Source organism: Heterodontus francisci, chromosome 29 (genome assembly GCF_036365525.1).
Source record: "Heterodontus francisci isolate sHetFra1 chromosome 29, sHetFra1.hap1, whole genome shotgun sequence".
Classification (NCBI taxonomy): domain Eukaryota; kingdom Metazoa; phylum Chordata; class Chondrichthyes; order Heterodontiformes; family Heterodontidae; genus Heterodontus; species Heterodontus francisci.
In genome coordinates this window covers 59,101,133-59,122,200 of record NC_090399.1, presented here as the reverse complement: position 1 = coordinate 59,122,200, position 21,068 = coordinate 59,101,133, and the positions used below count along the sequence as shown (strand labels likewise).

The 21,068-nt window shown below is 41.7% G+C and overlaps 1 pseudogene; it reads right to left on the bottom strand.

The window, feature by feature from the left end:
• Nucleotides 1-1,215: 1,215 nt before the first annotated feature.
• On the bottom strand, nt 1,216-10,211 carry LOC137345871 (allatostatin-A receptor-like; annotated as a pseudogene).
• Nucleotides 10,212-21,068: the final 10,857 nt, after the last annotated feature.

The following is a 21,068-nucleotide window of genomic DNA, read 5'->3' as shown; positions in this document are numbered from 1 at the left end:
ACAGCCTTCGTCCAGCAAATGAGATTATTCGGGTATCACAATGTTATATTTAGAGAATAGTTGATGCAGGCTGCCTTTTCCTTGGGAAAGAATAGACGTGCAGCAATCTAATTGGATTGTTGAAAATTTTAAACGTGTTGAGAAACTTTATTTGACCAAAATATTCCATGTGCTGTACATTTAAAAATTCACATTACACATTATAAATTTGCAACTTGGGAACAATGTGGACCAGGTATAACATTATCACTAAAACCATCAAACACCACCCCGCCCCCCCTCCAAAAAAAGTCCATGGAAAAGAATAGTCAGTGGTTTCAACAGATAACCGTATGTGTTACTGAAGGGTATATGAGTTGAAGAATATGTTCGGGAACTCCTTGTTGACTTTAGAACAGTTAAACAATGCACATTTGATTGTAGAATTGATTTATTTCTCTTTTGAAAAATAGATATATGTTTGCTCTGATCTGATATCTGTTGCCTCCCAGTTAAACAATATCATGATTTTACAATTTCCATTGTTGATTTCAAATCTCTGCATGGTCTCAACCCTCTGTATGTCTGTAATCTTCTTCAGCTCTGCAGTTATAGAGTTATAGAGACATAATGGCACAGAAGGAGACCATTCGGTCCATCGAATCCTTTGAGATATCTGTATTCCTCCAATTCTGGCCTCTTGAACATCCCCAATTTTAATGACTGCACCATTGAAGATTGTGCCTTCAGCTGCCAATGCCATGAACTTTGGAGGAATTCTCTCTTTAATTATGTCCTCCTCTCTAGCTCCCTTTCCTCCTTTAAGAATTACTTAAAACCTGCATCTTTGACCAAGCTCTTCATCATCTGCCCTAATATCTCCTTAAAGCTTGGAGCCATTTGCTTTAATAATGCTCCTGCGAATTGCATTGTAAAGTTGTAATAAGTTAAAGTGGCTAAATAAATGTAGGCTATTGCTGTGCTGTCTTAGACTATCGGCAAAAATTAATAATACTCCAAACATCTTCGATCTCAATCAGTATGACACCAATGGCTCGAGTGGTGGCACGGGCTGAATGACCTGGCTCTGACTGCTATATTCTATGTGAGACTATGCAATTTTATGTTGTATCCGGACCAGATGGCAGCCTCCATTGGTATGTTTATATCAATTGAACAACTTCAGTTTGCATCGGATGTGTGCATTTGCATTCTAGTTCTATGAAGTTATTAAACTTACTTGATTAGTTTAGTGAAGTAAGCTAGTGGACACTCCATCAGATTTTTCAATTCCTCTCTGAATTTGCTCTGGGAAACTGCATAAATTAATTTGTTTGCACAAGAACTTAAACACCTAAGCATATACCCGGATTGTTTTGCAATGGTGAACGATTCGTTGTAATTAACTTCTAAAAGTTGAACATCTGTAAACTGAACACATATGAAACATATGAAAAATAGCATCCATGACAATATAAAACTGCCAGATTTTAAGAGCAATAAAATGATGGACTTCCTTCGGTTCTCCATCTCTGGGTCAGTGTGATTCTCAACATTCTTGTTTCCTCTGAGTCTGCTTCTCACTCTGTTGGACACCACAATATACCTGATGGTCAGGGCATTGAACAGCACGACCAACACAAATGGTGCAAACGGAGTTAAAATTGTTTCCAACCAGAAGTATGTGATCCATATGGGTAAGGTGTAGAAGCTTGATTTTACATAGCAGGACCATGGTACATTATTAATTATTTCAAAGAACAAAGAAAAGAACAAAGAAAATTACAGCACAGGAACGGGCTCTTTGGCCCTTCAAGCCTGCGCCGATCCAGATCCTCTATCTAAACATGTCGCCTATTTTCTTAGGGTCTGTATCTCTTTGCTTCCTGCCCATTCATGTATCTGTCTAGATACATCTTAAAAGACGCTATCGTGCCCGTGTCAACCACCTCCGCTGGCAACGCGTTCCAGGCACCCACCACCCTCTGCGTAAAGAACTTTCCACGCATATCCCCCCTAAACTTTTCCCCTCTCACTTTGAACTCATGACCCCTAGTAATTGAATCCCCCACTCTGGGAAAAAGCTTCTTGCTATCCACCCTGTCTATACCTCTCATGATTTTGTATACCTCAATCAGGTCCCCCCTCAACCTCCGTCTTTCTAATGAAAATAATTCTAATCTGCTCAACCTCTCTTCATAGCTAGTGCCCTCCATACCAGGCAACATCCTGGTGAACCTCCTCTGCACCCTCTCCAAAGCATCTGCATCCATTTCCCTCGGTTCATATATAAAGTAGACTGGAACATTTTCTAAAATACATAAGAAACACACCACTGCTATAACCGTGGCTGCAGTTTTCTCGGTGCAATATTTTGTTCGCAACGTTTGGTAACAAATAACGACAAATCTATCAAAGGTGAATGCTAAAGTTAGCCAGACAGAGAGCAATCAATCGAAACAAAAAGTAGGGTGAGATTTAGACTCCAAAGAGGAGTATAATTCAGGAATGAATATGGGAAATAAGCATCTTTAATCTCAAACAAAATTACTTCAAATATCAGGACCATGAGATCAGCCACTACCATCGCCACCAAGTAAAGAGTGATGCATTTAGAGAGACCACAGTTTCCACGAGAGAGAATGACGGTTGTCAGAAAATTAGCTGCAAACAGACAAAATTAAATTACGAACTCTCCTTCCTCTGAAAGATGATCAGTCGCCAGTTCTTGCATAATATTTCATCTTTTTTTTAAACTGTCTCTCTCTCTCTCCCTCTTTCTGTTAGTCTAGCACATAAGTTTAATAATCCTGGAAAGATGCATGTCTTTATGGATAGACTTCGGTAACATATTCTGAGTTACTTCAAAAGAACAACATTTGCTACAGTGAAACACGTGATTGCATTTTTAGATTTCGACCAGACCAAAAATTGTTTTTTTCTGCCTGATAGTTGCAAGGAGAATTTCATTCCCATTCACTTCCAATTTCCCATTTGAGTACAGGAGCAGTGAAGTCTTGCTTCAGTTGTATAGACCCTTGGTTAGACCGCACTTGGAGTACTGTGTGCAGTTTTGGTACCCTTACTTAGGATGGATATTATTGCCCTAGAGGGAGTGTAGTGAATGTTCACCAGACTTGTTCCTGGGATGGCAGGACTGTCCTATGAAGAGAGATTGGGGAAACCGGGACTGTATTCTCCAGAATTTCAAAGAATGAGAGGAGATCTCATTGAAACCTACAAAATACTTAAAGGGACAGACAGGGTAGATGAAGCTAAGATGTTTCCCATGATTGGAGAGTCTACAACCAGGGGAAATAATTTCAAAATAAGGGGGAAGCCACTTAGGACAGAGATGAGGAGAAATTTCTTTACTCAGATGGTTGTAAATCTTTGGAATTCTCTACCCCAGAGGGCTGTGGAAGCTCAGTCATGGAGTATGTTTAAAGCAGACATTGACAGATTTCTAAATACAAATGACATAAGGGGATATGAGGATAGTGTGGGAAAAAGGCATTGAAGTGGATGATCAGCCATGATCATATTGAATGACGGGGCAAGCTCAATGGGCTGAATGGTCGACTCCTGCTCCGATGCTCCTATGTTTCTCTGTTCAACGGGAAGGAATGTCCAGTCAGGTGAAGACGGGCAGCCGATTGGCTTATTCCTGCCCATCCATACCCATCTTGGCATCGATTTTCACTCACCTTTCTAATTTAGATGGCACAAATGCGAGTTCGCCAATCTGTCTTCCAACTCCAGCAGTCATACAGTAAGCCCTGATTTCCAAGTTATTCACTCTCTTTTCCATTTGTAGTTCTTCCTCTGCCATTCTCCAACCATCTAACCAATCTAATATCTCTGGCAATATGAAGATTCAGCTTTCCATGCTGACAAAATGGTTGACTGCCAAATTATGAGTCCAGCTAATCATAGGAACATAGGAACTTAGGAACAGGAGTAGGCAATTCATCCCATGGAGCCTGCTCCGCCATTCAATTAGACCATGACTAGTCATCTACCTCAACGTCACTTTCCCGTACTGTCTCCATATGCCTTGATGTCATTAGTATTCAGATATCTATCAAATTCGGTCTCGAACATTCTCAATGATTGAGATTCCACAGCCCCCTGGGATAGAGAAGTCCTAAGATTCACCACTCTCTAAATGAAGAAATTTCTCCTCGCCTCTGTCTTAAATGGCATATCTTTTATTCTTAGACTATGTCCCCTGCTTCTAGATATCCCAGGCCAGGGGAAAGATCCTATCAACATCCACCCTGTCACGCCCTGTAAGAACTTTGTATGTTTCAATGACATTTCCTCTCATTATTTGAAACTCCAGAGAATACACGCCCAGTTTCCTCAATCTCTCCTCATAAGTCAATCTGCCATCTCAGGGATTAGTCTGGTGAACATCCGTTGTACTGCCCCCTCTATGACAGGTATGTCCTTTCCTGGATAAGGATACGGAAATAGTACAGAATACCCCAGGTGCAGTTTCAGCAAGGCATACACAATTGCAGCAAGACACATTTACTCCTGTATTCAAATCCCCTTGCAATGAAGGCTAACATATGATTTCTCTTCCTAACTGCTTGCTGCACCTGTCTGCTAGCTTTCATGAACAAGGACACCAAGGTCCCTTTGGATATCAACACTTCCCCATCTCTCACTATTTAAGACATATTCTGTCTTTCTGTTCTTTCTACCAAAGTGGATAACTTCACACTTATTCACATAATATTCCATTTGCAATGTTCTTACCCATTCACTTAGCCTGTGCAAGTGGCTTTGAAACCTCCAGCAAATTTAGGAATATTACATTTGGTCCACACATTCAAATCATTGACATAGATTGTGAATAGATGTGATCCGAAGCACTGATCCTTGAGGACCCCCCCACACCCACACCCACCCCACCACCCCCCCCCACTCGTAACAGCCTGCCATCCTGAGAATGACCCGTTTATTCTGACTCTCTGTTTTCTGTCTGTTAATCAGTTCTCAATCCATGCCAGTATATTACCATCAATCCCATGTGCTCTAATTCTATTTACTAACCAGCTGTGTGGGACCTTATCAAAAGCCTTTTCACAAACCAAATACACCACATCCACTGGTTCCCCTTCATCTACGCTACAAGAAACATCCTCAAAAAATTCCAACAGGTTTCTCAAACATGATTTACCTTTCATAAATCCATGTTGACTCTGCCCAGTCATATCATTTTCTAAGTGTCTAGGTATCACATCCTTTACAATAGTTGTTAACATTTACCCTGCTACTGACGTCAAATTGCCAGTCTGTCTTTCCCCGTTTTCTCTCTCCTTCTTTTCTTAAATAGTGAGGATACATTTGCTACTTTTCAGTCCACAGGAACCTTTCCAGAACCTATAGAATTTTGAAAGATAGCCACCAATGCATCCACCACCTCTATAGCCACCACCTTCAACACTCTGGGATGTAGCTCATCTGGTCCAGGGGATTTATCAATCTCAATCCAGTTAACTTTTCGAGTACTACCGCGTTATCAATATTAATTTCTTTCAGTTCCTCATTTTCACAGGTCGCTTGGTTCCCAAGTATTTCTGGGAGATTTTTTGTATCTTGCTCCGTGAAGACAGACGCAAAATAATTGTTTAGTTTCCCTATTCTCCAATATAAATTCTTGTGTTTCCACCTGTAATGGTCCCACCTTTTTCTTTGCTAATTGTTTCCTTTTTACATACCGAAGGACACTTTTACAATCTGCCTTTATGTTTCTCACTAGCTTGCATTCATATTTTATTTTCCCTTTCTTTATCAGTTTCTTGGTCATCATTTGCTGGAATCCAAATTGCTCCCAATAATCATCCTGTTTGCTTTTCTTGGTGGTATGTGCTAAAACTATTAGCTATGACCTCTGACCCCTTCATCCCACAGGTTGCACCTATACTGGCCTGTGATATTGAACGCTATTACCCACTTAACCATTACCTCTGATCGCACTATCAAGCTAACACTACCACCATAACTTCAGTCCCCACAGTGAACTCTAACGTCCTCCTCCCTGTTACACCAATCAGTTAGCTTTGCTCTTATTCTGGGAGCTTTGCTACCTTCGAAATTTCTCTGTGATGGATAACCCACAGAGTGAATTTTAAAGTATTAGAATATTTTAAGCACTTGAACTGATTATAGCATGTATTCCATCGAATTAACTTTTGTTTACGCAACCTGACAATCTTTTTTTAATCTCAAAGCCGTCTGCATGTTAAAATGTATGTTTAATTGTTATAAAATGTATAATCTTCCCTCGGTATTGCTGAAAGTAGCTGCTGTTTAAACAAACAAAAGTAAGTCAACACCCACCGGGGCAGGAAGCAATGGCACCAATGGACGAATGGGCCAGTATTCTCCACTGAACAACGGCTTGTTAATTTGTTAATATCCTGGTATATCTTTTCTCCATTAAATCTTTATTTGTGGGTGTTTCCACTGATTAGGATTATTATTAGGTATCGAAGTCTTTCATAATTTTAAAGGTCTCTATTCTTTTACCCGTCAGCCTTCACTTCTCGAGAGAAAAGAAACCCAACATTTTCATTATCTCCTGACAGGATTACTCTGCATTTCTTGTATCATACTTGTAATTGTTTGCACCCTATCCAGTGCCTGTATCTCTTTATCATATGGTGATCTGAGTTATATGTAATACTCCAGATCTGATCCATCCAAAGATCGATACATGTTTAGCATAACTTTATTCAAACTTTTAAATTCCATCCCTCTAGAAATAAACCCAAGTGTGATTAGTTATTTTTTATAATCTTGTTAAGCTGCTTCACCAGGTTTAGTGATTTGTATATTTGTAAACCTAGATCCCTTTTCTCTTCTACCCCATTTACATTTTCTCAGTAATATGCAACCTCCTTATTCTTCTTGAAAAAAAAATAACCCAGATTTGTCTATATTTAAATTCATTGACAGTAATTTACCAATTCTTCAAGTTTATTAATATCTTCCTATGATTTGTTGCAGTTTCCCTCAGTATTGGCTAACTCTCCACCGCCCCTGTCCCCACCCCCTCCCCCCACCCTCAATATCCTGCTCCCAACTCTTAACAATTCTGTGTCTTCTGTAAATTTAGAAATTGCAGTTTTGTCTCCAAAGTCTAAACTGTTAATATAAATTGTGAGTAACGGAGGCCCCGGTACTGATCCTTCGAGAACACCACTTCCCACCTTCTGTCACTCTGAAGAATTGCTCTTTTACACTACTGTGTTTTTTGTTCTGTCTTGAAGTTAGCTCGCTATCTGTTCTGCTACTTGTCCACTGACTCCGCATTCTCTGACCTTATCATAGTCTATTGTGTGGGCCCTGATCGAAGGCCTTTTGGAAATCCAGATAATTTACATCTACTGTATCATCTTTGTCTAGTCTCTCTGTTACCTCTTCAAAAAATTCAATGAAGTTGGTCAAGTAAGACTTTCCCTTTTGTAATCCATACTGACTAATCATTATCATGTTTTTGTTTCTAAATGATCTTCTAATCTTTTAATAGGGATTCCATTATTTTACCTCCCACAATATTAAGCTAACTGGTCTACAGAACACTGAACGTGCTCTATCTCCTTTCTTTAGTACAGGTATAACATTAGCTGTCCTCCAGACCTCTGGCACTACAGCTTTTTCTAATGAGTTGTTAAAAATATATCATTGTGCCTCTGCTATCTCTTCCCTAGATTCTTCCAAAATGCACAGATGTAAACTGTTCAGAGTAACTTTGTTGCCCTCTTTGACTTTGAGACGTTTATTTAATATTTCAGCTTTATTTATTTCAAATGCAGTTACCTTATTTCTAATATTATCATCTAACACCATGTCCATTTGTCCTGGTCCCCTGGTAAGTATATATACAAATTATTTCTTTAATATTTCTGCCATTTATAATTCGTTGTCTGTGATATTATCCTGTCCATCATTAATTAACCCTATTCCCACAATTGACTTTTTTTTATTCATGTACCTGAAGCTTAAGGGATGATGTAAAGCAGATCCACTGGAGTGAGGTTTGAGGAAATGAAATATGATGCAAAACTAGGAAAGATGGTGGGTTTGCTTTGACCAAAGGTTGAAAACATTGGCAGATTCTAAAAGGACACGCCTGCTTGAAAGTCTGGATTTAACACACATTTTGGGTCTTAATTGCTGATGACCGCAATTTAAACTTGCATGAATGTGTTAAGGAGTCACCAACCAGTTTATTGCTCATGGCCTGGTTAGCAGCAATATTGGTGGAGCACTACATACGGGCTCCTCACTCCTACGTCTGTCTGTGTTGGGTGTTCTGGTTGGTACAGGGACGATCATTGCAAAAAGACTCGGGGAGCGAGGGAGCGTTGCATAGGTTTTTCGATGCGGGCGCTCTGGCAGACGACCTCCAGAGGAGGAGGGATGTCTTTACCGCTTGAGAATAGGATACAACGTTGATCTCCTCCTATCACTCTCTCTTGCAGAAGCTACTGCTGTCCTGCTTGACATCCTGTGTTCCTCCCGTTTCTCGTTAAGCCGAAGGAGAGCCTTCACTCATCTACCCATGACAGAGCAATCCCTTTCTCTGGATGACTCCGAGAATGTATCGAATGTGGTTGAGAACACAACACCGAATAGCACTTAGTATTTTTAGGGGAATTTCTCAGAGTTCCCAGAATGTATGTTGCTCGAGTGTTGGAACAGTGTTGACAAAGCATCCCAAAGTGTCTCCCATGGTGTTCCAGAGATCTTTTTTCACAATGAAAGCAGAAATGATCGTGACATAGTGAGTATCCCTTTAAGTAGCTCTTGAAGTCAACATCAATGTGGTGTTTGCTCCCAAACAGCTAGTCGTTGTTAGGAAAGGGCATTACATGAAGCATCAACTACCAAAATGCCGTGTAGACTCTTTAGTGAGCGTTAGCAGGCATTTTACACAGCAATAAGCTACTCAATGAGGGTCTGAGTGTCTCTCTGAGCTCTGGTTTCAACTGCTTTACCAAGATAACATATCTTACGCAAGTGCGGGCTAAACTGACGTTGTATATTAGTCACATCTGAGGATCTTTAGTTCCTAAAACATTCGATGAAAATCACTCCCCCTCCCTCTTTGGTGAAATGAATTAGATTACAGGGTAATATGATCAAAGTGTTTAAAATTATAACTAAAGTGAGCAGGGTAGATAGAAGAAGTCTGTTTTCAGAAGTTGATGGTGTAAGAAAAAATGACAACAGATAGAACTGTACATAAATAAAGAAATAGGAGCAGGAGTAGGTCATTTGGTACCTCGAGTCTGCTCCATCATTCAATAAGATCATGGCTAATCTGATACTGGCCTTAACTCCACTTTCCTGCCTGCCTCCCATAACACTTGACTCCCTTGTAGATCAAACAACTGTCTAGCTCGGCCTTGAATCTATTCAATGACCTAACCTCCACTGTTCTCTGGGTTAGAGAATTCAAAGATTAAAGACCCTCGAAAAGAAGAAATGCCTGCTCGTCTGGGTCTTAAATGTGAGACCACTTATTTTGAAACTGTTCCCCCTCGTTCCAGATTTCCCCACCAGGGAACGCATCCTCTCAGCATCTACCCTGTCAAGTCCTCTGAGAATCTTATATGTTTCAAAAACATCACCTCTCATTCTTCTAAGCTCCAATGAGTATCGGGCCAATCCGCTCAGCCTTTCCTCATAAGGTAATCCTTTAAACCCAGTAAACAACCTAGTGAACCTTCTCTAAACTGCATCCAATATATTCCCTCCTTAAATAGGGAGAACAAAACTCCACAAAGTATTCTCGGCGTGGTCTCACCAATGCCCTGTACAGCTGTAGTAAGACTTTCAAACTTTTATACTCCATCCCCCTTGCAGTAAATGCCAAGGTTCTATTTGCCTCCCTAATTACTTGCTGTATCTGCATGGTAACGTGTTTGTGATTCTTGTATGAGAACACCCATAAACCTCTGTGTTGTAACATTCTTCAGTCTCTCTCCATTTAAATAATATTGTGTTTTTCCATCTTTCTCACCAAAGTGGACAACCTCATATTTTCCCATATTATACTCCATCTGCCAAATTGTTGTCCACTCACGTAATCTATCTATATCCCTTTGAAAACTCTTTGTATCTTCCTAACAACTTGTTTTCACACCTATCTTTGTATTGTTCGCAAATTTGTTTGCAATATAGTCAATCGTTTCATCAAAGTCATTCATATAGATGGTAAATAGTTGAGGCCTCAGCACTGCTCACCATTTACAACTTGCCCACCTGAAAATGACACATTTATCCCAATTCTCTTTCTCCTGTTGGCCAAAACTCTATTCATGCTAATATATTGCTATGATTGAGGGAAGAGCAGGACTGGCAGCTCAATATTCCAGGGTATAGAATCTTCAGGCATGACGGGAGGTGGGCAGGGGGTGTAAAAGAGGAGGTGGCATTGCACTATTGATCAAGGAGTCAATTACTGCAGTAGGGAGGGATGATATCTTAGAAGGATCCTCAAATGAGGCCTTATGGATAGAACTTTAAAACAAAAAGGGGGCAATCATTTTGCTAGGGGTGTACTACATGCCTCCAAACAGTCAGGAAGAGATAGAGGAGCAGATATGTAGGCAAATCTCAAACAGGTGTAAAAATAATAGGGTAATAATAGTTGGGGATTTCAACTTCCCCAATATTAACTGGGATAGTCTTAGTGCAAAAGGCTTAAAGGGGGCAGAATTCTTAAAGTGCAGACAGGACAGCTTTTTGAGCCAGCACATAGAAAGTGCAAAAAGAGAAGGGAATGAAACTGGACAAGTGGTAGAAGTGTCAGTGGGAGAACATTTCAGTGATAGTGACCAAATCTCTGCAAGATTTAAGGTGGTTGTGGAAAAGGACAAAGATGGACCAGAAATAAAGATACTGAATTTGGGGAAGGCCAATTTCAATATGATAAAATAGGATCTGGGAGCAGCTACTTGTAGGAAAATCTACATCAGACCAGTGGGAGTTGTTTAAAAAGGAAATAGTGAGAGTTCAGGGCCAACATGTTCCTGTAATGGTGATGGGTCAAACCAACAAGTCCAGGGAACCCTGGATGTCAAGGGATATAGAGAATTGGATAAGAAAAGAAAAAAGAGGCTTATGATAGATTCAGAGGGCTGAAAACAGTGGCGGCCCTAGAGGAGTATAGAAAGTGTAGGAGGGTGCTTAAAAAAGTAATTCGGAGACCGAAGAGGGGGCATGAAAAAACACTGGAGGGCAAGATAAGGGAAAATCCTGAGGCGTTTCATATGTATATTAAGGGCAAGAGGATAACCAGGGAAAGAGTAGGGTCCAATCGGGATCAAAGTGACAATCTGTGCCTGGAGTGGGGCAACGTAGATGAGGTTTTAAATGACTACTTTTCATCTGTGTTCACTATGGAGATGTAGATCAGGGAAGGGGATTGTAATACACTCCAACAAATTAGCACAGCGGTTTTAGCGGGCTTAAAAGTGGCTAAATCCCGAGGCCTAGATGGGATGTCTCACAGGCTGCTATGTGAGGCAAGGGAGGTGATTGCAGGAGTTCTAACACAAATTTTCAAATCCTCTCTGGCCACAGGAGAGTTGCCAGAGGACTGTAGGACAGCAAATGTGGTACCATTATTCAAGAAGGGTAGCAAGGATAAAGCAGGTAATTACAGGCCAGTGAGTCTAACATCAGTGGTAGGGAAACTATTGGAAAATATTCTGAGGACAGGATTAATCTCCACGTGGAGAGGCAGGAATTAATCAAGGATAGTCAGCATGGCTTTGTCAGGGGGAGATCATGTTCAACAAATTTGAATTTTTTTGAGGAAGTGACGAGATGTGGAGATGAGGGTAAAGCAGTTGATGTTGTCTACATGGACTTCGGTAAGGCATTTCATAAGTCATGGGAGATCAATTAAGAAGGTAAGACCCCATGGTAATTAGGCAAATTGGATCCAAAATTGGCTTCGTGGCAGGAGGCAGAGGGTGATGGCCAAGGCTTGTTTTTGTGATTGGAAGCCTGTGACCAGTGGTGTACCACAGGATTCAGTGCTGGGACCCTTGCTGGTTGCAGTGTACATTAATGATTTAGACATGAATATAGAAGGCATAATCAGTAAGTTCGCAGATGACACGAAAATTCATGCTGTCATAAATAGTGAGGAGGAAAGCCATGGATTAGTTTAGAGATACAGCACTGAAACAGGCCCTTCGGCCCACCGAGTCTGTGCCGACCATCAACCACCCATTTATACTAATCCCACACTAATCCCATATTCCTACCACATCCCCACCTGTCCCTATATTTCCCGACCACCTACCTATACTAGGGACAATTTATAATGGCCAATTTACCTACCAACCTGCAAGTCTTTTGGCTTGTGGGAGGAAACCGGAGCACCCGGAGGAAACCCACGCAGACACAGGGAGAACTTGCAAACTCCACACAGGCAGTACCCAGAATTGAACCCGGGTCGCTGGAGCTGTGAGGCTGCAGTGCTAATCACTGTGCCGCCAGATTACAGGACAGTATAGATGGGCAGAGCAGTGGCAAATGGAGTTTAATCCTGAGAAGTGTTAGGTGATGCATTTTGGGAGGACTAACAAGGCAAGGGAATATACAATGGGTGGTAGGACCCTCGGAAATACAGAGGGTCAGAGAGACCTTGGTGTACTTGTCCACATATCACTGAAAGCAGCAGCACAGGTAGATAAGGTGGTTAGGAAGGCATATGGGATACTTGCCTTCATTAGTCGAGGCACAGAATATAAGAACAGGAGGAATATGATGGGAGCTGTATAAAATGCTAGTTAGGCCACAGCTGGAGTACTGTGTACAGTTCTGGGCACCACACTATAGGAAGGATGTGATTGCACTCGAGAAGGTGCAGAGGAGATTCACCAGAATGTTGCCGGGGCTGAAACATTTCAGCTATGAAGAGAGACTGGATAGGCTAGGGTTGTTTTCCTTCGAGCAGAGAAGGCTGAGGGGGGACCTGATTGAGGTGTACAAGATTATGAGGGGCATAGATAGGGTAGACAGGAAGAAACTTTTTTCCCTTAGCGGAGGTGTCACTAACCAAAGGGCATAGATTTAAGATAAGTGGCAGGACGTTTAGAGGGGACGTGAGGATTTTTTTCACCCAGAGCGTAGCTGGATTCTGGAACACACTGCCTGAAGGGGTGGTAGAGGCAGGAACCCTCACAACATTTATGAATTATTTAGATGAGCACTTGAAATGCCCTAGCACACAAGGCTAGGGGCCAAGTGCTGGAAAATGGGATTAGAATAGATAGGTGCTTGATGGCCGGCATGGAAATGAAGGGCCGAAGGCCTGTTTCTGTGCAGTATAACTCTATGATTCTATGACACACCCCCACCACCCCACCCCCACCCCCCACCGACATCATGAGCTCTTATCTTATTCAGTAACTTTTTTGTTGGCACTTTATCAAATGCATTTTGGAAATCCACATACACAATTTCCACTGGTTCCCCTTTATCCACCCTGCTTGCTACATCCTCAAAGAACACTAATAAATTTGTGAACGACGATTTTCCTTCCAGTGAACCATGTTAACTTTGCTTAGTTGTGTTATGATTTTATAAATGTCTCACTATTACTTCCTTCATAACTGTCACCACACTACCAGAAGGATGTGGAGGCTTTGGAGAGGGTACAGAAGAGGTTTACCAGGATGTTGCCTGGTCTGGAAGGCTTTAGCTATGAGGAGAGGTTGGTTAAATTCAGATTGTTTTCACTGGAATGACGGAGGTGGAGGGGCAACATGATAGAGGTTTACAAAGTTATGAGCGGCATGGACAGAGTGGATAGTCAGAAGCTTTTTCCCAGGGTGGAAGAGTCAGTTACTCGGGGACATAGGTTTAAGGTGCGAGGGGTAAAGTTTAGAGGGGATGTACGAGGCAAGTTCTTTACACAGAGGGTGGTGAGTGCCTGGAACTTGCTGCCGGGGGAGGTGGTGGAAGCAGGTACGATAGCAACGTTTAAGGGGCATCTTGACAAATACATGAATAGGGTGGGAACAGAAGGATACGGTCCCTGGAAGTGCAGAAGGTTTTAGTTTAGGCAGGCATCAAGATCGGCACAGGCTTGGAGGGCCGAATGGCCTGTTCCTGTGCTGTACTGTTCTTTGTTCTTTATAATGAATTCCACTTTTTCCCAATGACACATTTTATGCTAACTGGCCAATTGTGTCCTGCATTCATTCTACCTCTTTTCTTGAATACAGGTGCTCCATTTGTGGTTTTTTAATCCACTGGAAACTTTCGAGAATCTATAGTATTTTGGAAAATTACTAAGCATACATTACTTTTTCTGCAGCCACTTTTAGGACCCTAGAATGCAGGCTATCACTTTCAGGGGACTTGTCGCCTTTCATTCCATTAGTTTGCCCAGTACTTTTTTTTTCTCGTGGTACTGATTGTTTTAGTTCCTCCCTCCCTTTTGGCCCTTGATAGTCTTCTGGTCTTGTGATATTTTTTGTGTCTTCTGACATGACAGTGAAATTTTAAGAGATTTATAATTGAAAGAAGGAGAAACTTCTTCACAGAGATGTGTGGCTGTTTTTTGTAAGAGTTATGGCAAGATTCAGAATTAGAGTGGATGTGGTGATTAGGAAAAGTGGTGAAATTATCTGGGAATAAGGTGGGTCAATGTGATTGGGACTTTTTGCTCTGGTTGAGAGTTAATGCTGACGTGGATTTAATAGTGTATTTTCCTCTTACAGCTTGCATGTTTCCAATTAGCCAATCATCATTCGAGTTAAGCAACAATCTGATCTGTTTGTTCAAAAGACCGTGAATAATGTCAGTCACTGAGTAACATAATTAGTTCACCTGAGAATTCTTTTAGGTATAATAAAAGGTTTGAATTGAAGCACCTTCATCTGCTTGTTCATCAGAGATATTGCTCGCAGCACTCACATCACATCAATCAACAGATGGATCGACCAATCCTTGTGCAGATTGAAGCAGTTTACTACCCCTTCCTCGCAGCTGTTGGTGTTCCTGGTTAGTCATTACCATAATTTGTTTATGTAACTGGGTGTTGAACCACTTGATTGTTCTTGCTGATTTTGTGGTCTCTTTGTTTTAAACGGTTTGCTGTAAAGCCCTCATATTTACTGAGATCTTTATTAATTGAAATTATTATTGTGATATGATCTTTTATTACCCATCCCTGGTTGCTCTTGAGGAGGTGATGATAGTTCTTCTTGGCATCTTTATCAGTCTCTTCCTTTGATCTAATATAATATTTAACTTCCATTGTTAGCTATGGTTAGATCACTTCTTTTGCTGGATTTTTTGTGCCTCAAATGAATGTAAATTCTTTGTAAGCGTGTATTAATTCCTTACATGCTGGCTATTGCCTGTCTACTGTCATAGCTTCTCATGTAGTTTCCCAATCTACCACCGCTAACTTTCCCCTCATACCTTCGTAGTTTCCTTTGTTTAGATTTAAAACTCTAATTTCTGATTGAACTGCAGCACTTTCAAACTTAAAGTATTTTCTATCATAAAATGGTCATTTTATGGCAGACAAGAGAAGTTAAATATTGTATTAGATCAAGGGAAGGGGCTGATAAGTTGCCAAAAAAAAAGACGACTTAGCCTTTGGAATTTAGCAAAGAAGGGCCAAGAAACGGATAAGAAAGGGAAAACAGAATATGAAAATAAAGTAGCAAGGAACATGAAAACAGACTGTAAAAGCTTCTCTTGTTATGTATAAAGGAAAAGATTAGCAAAGACAAATGTGAGTCCATATCAGGCAGAGGCATGGAAATTTATAATGGGGAATCGGGAAATTGTAGATAAACTAAAGAAATAATTTTTGTCTGTCTTCACGGAGGAAGACACAAAAAACTTTCCAGAAATACTTGTGATCCAAGGAACTAGCGAGAAAACTGAAAGAAATTAGTATTAGCAAAATGTAGTATTGAAGAAATTAATGTGACTAAAAGTTGGTAAATCCCCTTGGCCCGATAATCTACATTTCAGAGCGTTGAAAGAGGTAGCTGTAGAGATAGCAAATATATTGGTGAACATCTTGCACAATTGCATAGATTCTGGAGCCGTTCCTGAAGACTGGAAGGTTGCAAATGTATCCCCACTATTTATGAAAGGAGGGAGAGAGAAATTGGGGAACCACAGACCTGTTAGCCTGACATCAGTAGTCGGGAATATGCTTAGTATTTACTATAAAGGATGTGATAACTGGACACTTAGAAAATAAGGGTGCGATGGGGCAGAGTCAATATGGATTTAAGAAAGGGAAATCATGTTTTACAAAACTGTTGGAGTATTTTTTGAGGATGTAACCAGCAGGATAGATAAGGGGGGATCAGTGGATGTGGTGTCATTGGATTTTGAGAAGGCTTTCGATAAGGTCCCACACAGGAGGTTCGTAAGTAAAATTCGAACGCATGGAATTGGGAGTAATATAACTGACATGGATTGAGAATTGATTAAGGGACAGAAAACAAAGAGCAGGGATTATCGTGTCATTCCCAGGTTGGCAGTCTATGACTAGTGGCGTACCACAAGGATCAGTGCTTGGTCCAAGCTATTCACAATCTATATCAGTGATTTGGATGTGAGGACCAAATGCAATATTTCCAATTTTGCTGATGATACAAAACTGTGTGGGAATGTGAGTTGTGAGGAGAATGTAAAGGGGCTACAAGGGAACTTAGACATGTTAAGTTAGTGGCAAGAACATTGCAGATGGAATATAATGTGGAAAAATGTGAAGTTATCCACTTTGGTAGGAAAAACAGAAATAAAGTGCATTTCTTAAATGGCAAGAGGTTGGGAAGTGTTGATGTTCAAAGAGACCTGGGTGTCCTTGTTCTTAAGTCACTGATTGCTGGCATGCAGGTGGAGCAAGCAATTAGGAAGGGAAATGATATGTCGGATTTTATTGCAAGAAGTTTTGAGTACAAGAGTAAAGAAGTCTTGTTGCAATTGTATAAAGCCTTGGTGAGACCACACCTGGAGTATTGTGTACAGTTTTTGTATCTTTAACTAAGGAAGGATATACTTGCCAAAGAGAGGGTGCAACGGTTGTTCACAAGAGTGATTGCTGGGATACTGGGTTGGCCTCTGAAGAGAGATTGAGGAGACTGGGCCTGTATTCTGTAGAATATAGAAGAATGAGAAATGATCTCATTGAAGCAAACACAATTATTACAGGGTTCGACAGTGTTGATGCAGGAAGGATGTTTCCCCTGGCTGGGGATAGCTAGAACCAGGGATAGTGTCTCATAATAAGAGGGAGTCCATTTGGGACTGAAATGAGGAGGAATGTCTTCACTCAGATTGTGCTGAATCTGTGGAATTCTCTATCCCAGAGGGTTGTGGAGGCTCAGTTATTGAGTATGTTCAAGACAGAGATCAATAGTTTCTATAAATTAAAGAAAACAAGGGATATGAGGATAGTGCAGGAAAATGAGGTTGAAGTAGAAGATCAAGCATGATCTATTTGAATGGCGGAGCAGGCTCGAGGGGCCGAATGGCCTACTTCTGCTCCTATTTCCTATGCTCCTATGTATTTTCTTGAATCTCTGCAGCGTGCGTGGTGAATGTTCTCCCATAATACTGTTAGGTAGTACACACTAGGATTTTGACCCAAGATCAGGATGGTGTGGAACTTGAAGGGTAACTGGAGATGCTGGCGACCCGTGTCTTTCTGGGTGGTGGAAGTCACGGATTTGAGAGATTCTGGTTATGAAACGTGGTGAATCACTGCAGTGCAGCCTGTGGATAGTAAACACTGTATTCACAAGTGATGGATGGAGCAGTTGTTAACCTAGTCGGTGCAGTGCCGATTCTTGATGTAGTTACTGCACCCTTCCAGGCGAGTGGGCAGGATGTCATTATACTCCTGATTTGTGTCTTGTAGTTATTTTAAGGTGTTGGATAGTCAGGAGGTTAACTCGTCTACTCATGACCTAAATCTGTGTCCTCACAGTAGGTACTGAGGATATTACAATTCTCTCCACAGCCTCAATATCAATGATTTCACAACTTAATTTACAGTCTTGCAATAATGAGTCTAATCAGTTTCAGGGTCAGTTCAGCGATCAGTTTCATTGCATTTTCATTTTAGAAATATTCTCAGATCAAAGTAACCTGATCCTACAGATGAATAAATTTGCCTTGTTCAATGTTGATAATTTCTTGCGGTATATTTTCTGCTGATTTGCTCTCCGTGCTGAGTCTTATCCACTGTGAGCACATTGCTTCAAACCGCGAGTCGGCAGACCTCGATTTCCGTGCGTGAGGGGTAAAAAATCAGAGGGAGACATTTAGGTCTTGAATGGTATTACAAAGATGAAGTAGGGAATCTGCAGCCCGTTTTACACCCTGCCTGATATTTATTCCCATTGACTTCAATAAGAAAATACAATCGAGAGACATTTAAACCGGTCTGTCAATTCGCTGTCACCTGCTTTACAGTAAAATTAGTTTCATGAGTGTTTGTACAGCGTTACCTGGTGCAAAGTGCAATTGAATTTCATCCTATCAATGATTGACATGTTGCTATCAAATTCCTGTCTGCAAGAATGGAGCGAGGAAATTCGTCCAGAAGCAAAGACAGCTACTTCAGATCTCCTGATCGAATGTGGTACTTTCAACAGATATTTTGTACAGGTGGTGTATGTGGGGAGTCCGCCGAGCTTCTACCAGCAGAGTTATCATGGCCGCTTCGACAATCCTGAAAGAATCTCCTGCGGTCCAACATCAAACAGGAGAAATCAACGAAAAAGAACAGTCAGAATCAAACTAGTAGATAACAAATGGAATGGTGTAGACCGAAGGTGTCAGAGAAAGGAAGAGATATCCAGATTCGGGATAAAGATAGTGTCACAATCCTGTGTTTTTCTTTCTCCTCGGGAAATATTGTGGTGCGCCTTTAAGGGTGTAAAGAGATCAGTGTATCTTTAAGATCTCTCCAGAAGCACTGTGAGTGAAAGTGCATTCTGGTAGCCAAGTTACAGCCATGCAGCGAGGGAGAACAGAGAATCAATATATCCATTTTGACTTTGAAACTGGCTGGCAGAGAGAGACAGTTGACAGACTGATCCAGCATGGGAAGGAAATAGGAGAGCTCTCTCTAAGTCCATTTAAACCTGGGTAGTTTCTCTCTTGAACTTCTTTGAGCCAAGTTAATTCCTTAAAGAAATAAGAAAAGAAAAAGTTTTTTTCTCTCACCACAAATTATTTATCTGCTCTGTTCATCGCTGGTAAAAAGAGTTCAATAGTGTTTGGGGCGGCACAGTGGTGCAGTGGTTAGCACTGCAACCTCACAGCTCTAGTGACCTGGGTTCGGTTCTGGGTATGGTTCTGGGTACTGCCTGTGTGGAGTTTGCAAGTTCTCTCTGTGACCGTGTGGGTTTCCATCATGTGCTCCGGTTTCCTCCCACAGCCAAAGACTTGCAGGTTGATGGGTAAATTGGCCATTGTAAATTGCCCCTAGTGTAGGGAGGTGGTAGGAGAATGGTGGGGATGTGGTAGGGAATATGGGATTAATGTAGGATTAGTATAAATGGGTGGTTGTTGGTCAGCACAGACTCGGTGGGCCGAAGGGCCTGTTTCAGTGCTGTATCTCTCTATGACTCTAATACTACAACTGTTAAACTGAACTGTTGAACACCTATCTCTGGAAGGGCCCTTTTCTCATGGACCTTGGAAGACTGCAAATGAACTTGGACTCTGTTGAATTGGAAGACTGTTCGTCAGAAGCATAATCCACAAAGATTTTATTGTTTTTCTATTTTTTTCGTGCAGCTAATTAAAAAACAAACAACTGTTAGTTCGAATATATGTATGCAAATTTGGGAGTTAGATTTTTAAATAAGAAGTTATAAGGTCTTTAGATATTAGTTTATCTTAATAGTGTTTAAGATTTCAGTTTTTAAATAAATAGTTAATTTGTTGATATCTAAAGATACCTAGTTTGGTTCGTCTCATTTCGGGATTACAGGATTGTTTCAATTTGGATGCTGCTTTCTTGGATTTGGAATGCTTAAAGATATATGATGTGACCTGTGGAGTGACGGGACTGAATTAACAGTGTGTTGCTCCAACCGCAATCAGAAGCATATATTTTAAGACCGCATTTGTTGACAACGCGAACGGTAGGTGGCGCTGTTTTGGCACATGTGCAAATACAGCATGTGCCACGAAAACGTCACAGATTGCGATTGGAGCAGCTGCCAGGACTAAAGATGGCGCTGCTCAAAGAATCACACAGAGGCGACCTAACAAACACGTGGCAGTATACAATGGCAGGAGTGAGAGAGCAGCGCGGGGGCCGGGGAGAGCAGCGCGGGGGTCGGGGGGCGGGGGGGAAAGAGAGGAGGGAGGGGGGGAAAAGAGGAGGGAGGGGTGGGGGTGAAGGGCGGGAGTGGGGGGTGGGGGAGAGTGGGGGGGGGGAGCAGCGGAACGGAAGAGGAGTGCCTTTTTCTGTGCATGCGCCAGAAACACAACAGCAAAAGACTTACCGGCCAGTCCCTGGACCCGGCGACACCAAGGTCTTCGCACGCTCGCTCCCCGCAGCTCTCTACGGCCTCTCGCATCCGGCCCTCTCCATTCAGCCATTCCCTGCAGCTGCGGATGCCCAATCCAGTTGCTTCTCCCCTACTTCTCCACAGTACTTCAGGAATTGCAACTGTCTGGTCCTTGCATTTTGCATGCTCCCTCTCCCCACCCCTCCCTGCTCTCCCCACCCCTCCCCCCTCTCCATCTACCCCCCTACCTCCAACCCTCCCTCTGCCCCCCCCTACCTCCACCCCTCCCTCTACCCCCCCTACCTCCACCCCTCCCTCTACCCCCTACCTCCACGCCTCCACCACAGTTGAATATCTGAAGTGCAGTTGCAAAGTCGGGGAAATAGCATGCAAAACAAAGCCTCAACAATTCTGGGGTTAATTATTGAGAAGTTTTATTAAGTTCATTAAGCATCCGAGGAACTGCTGTGCATGGATACATGAATGTTGTGTTTCCAGCATTCCCGTTAGACAGACAGGCCGAGTCTCTGCTATACA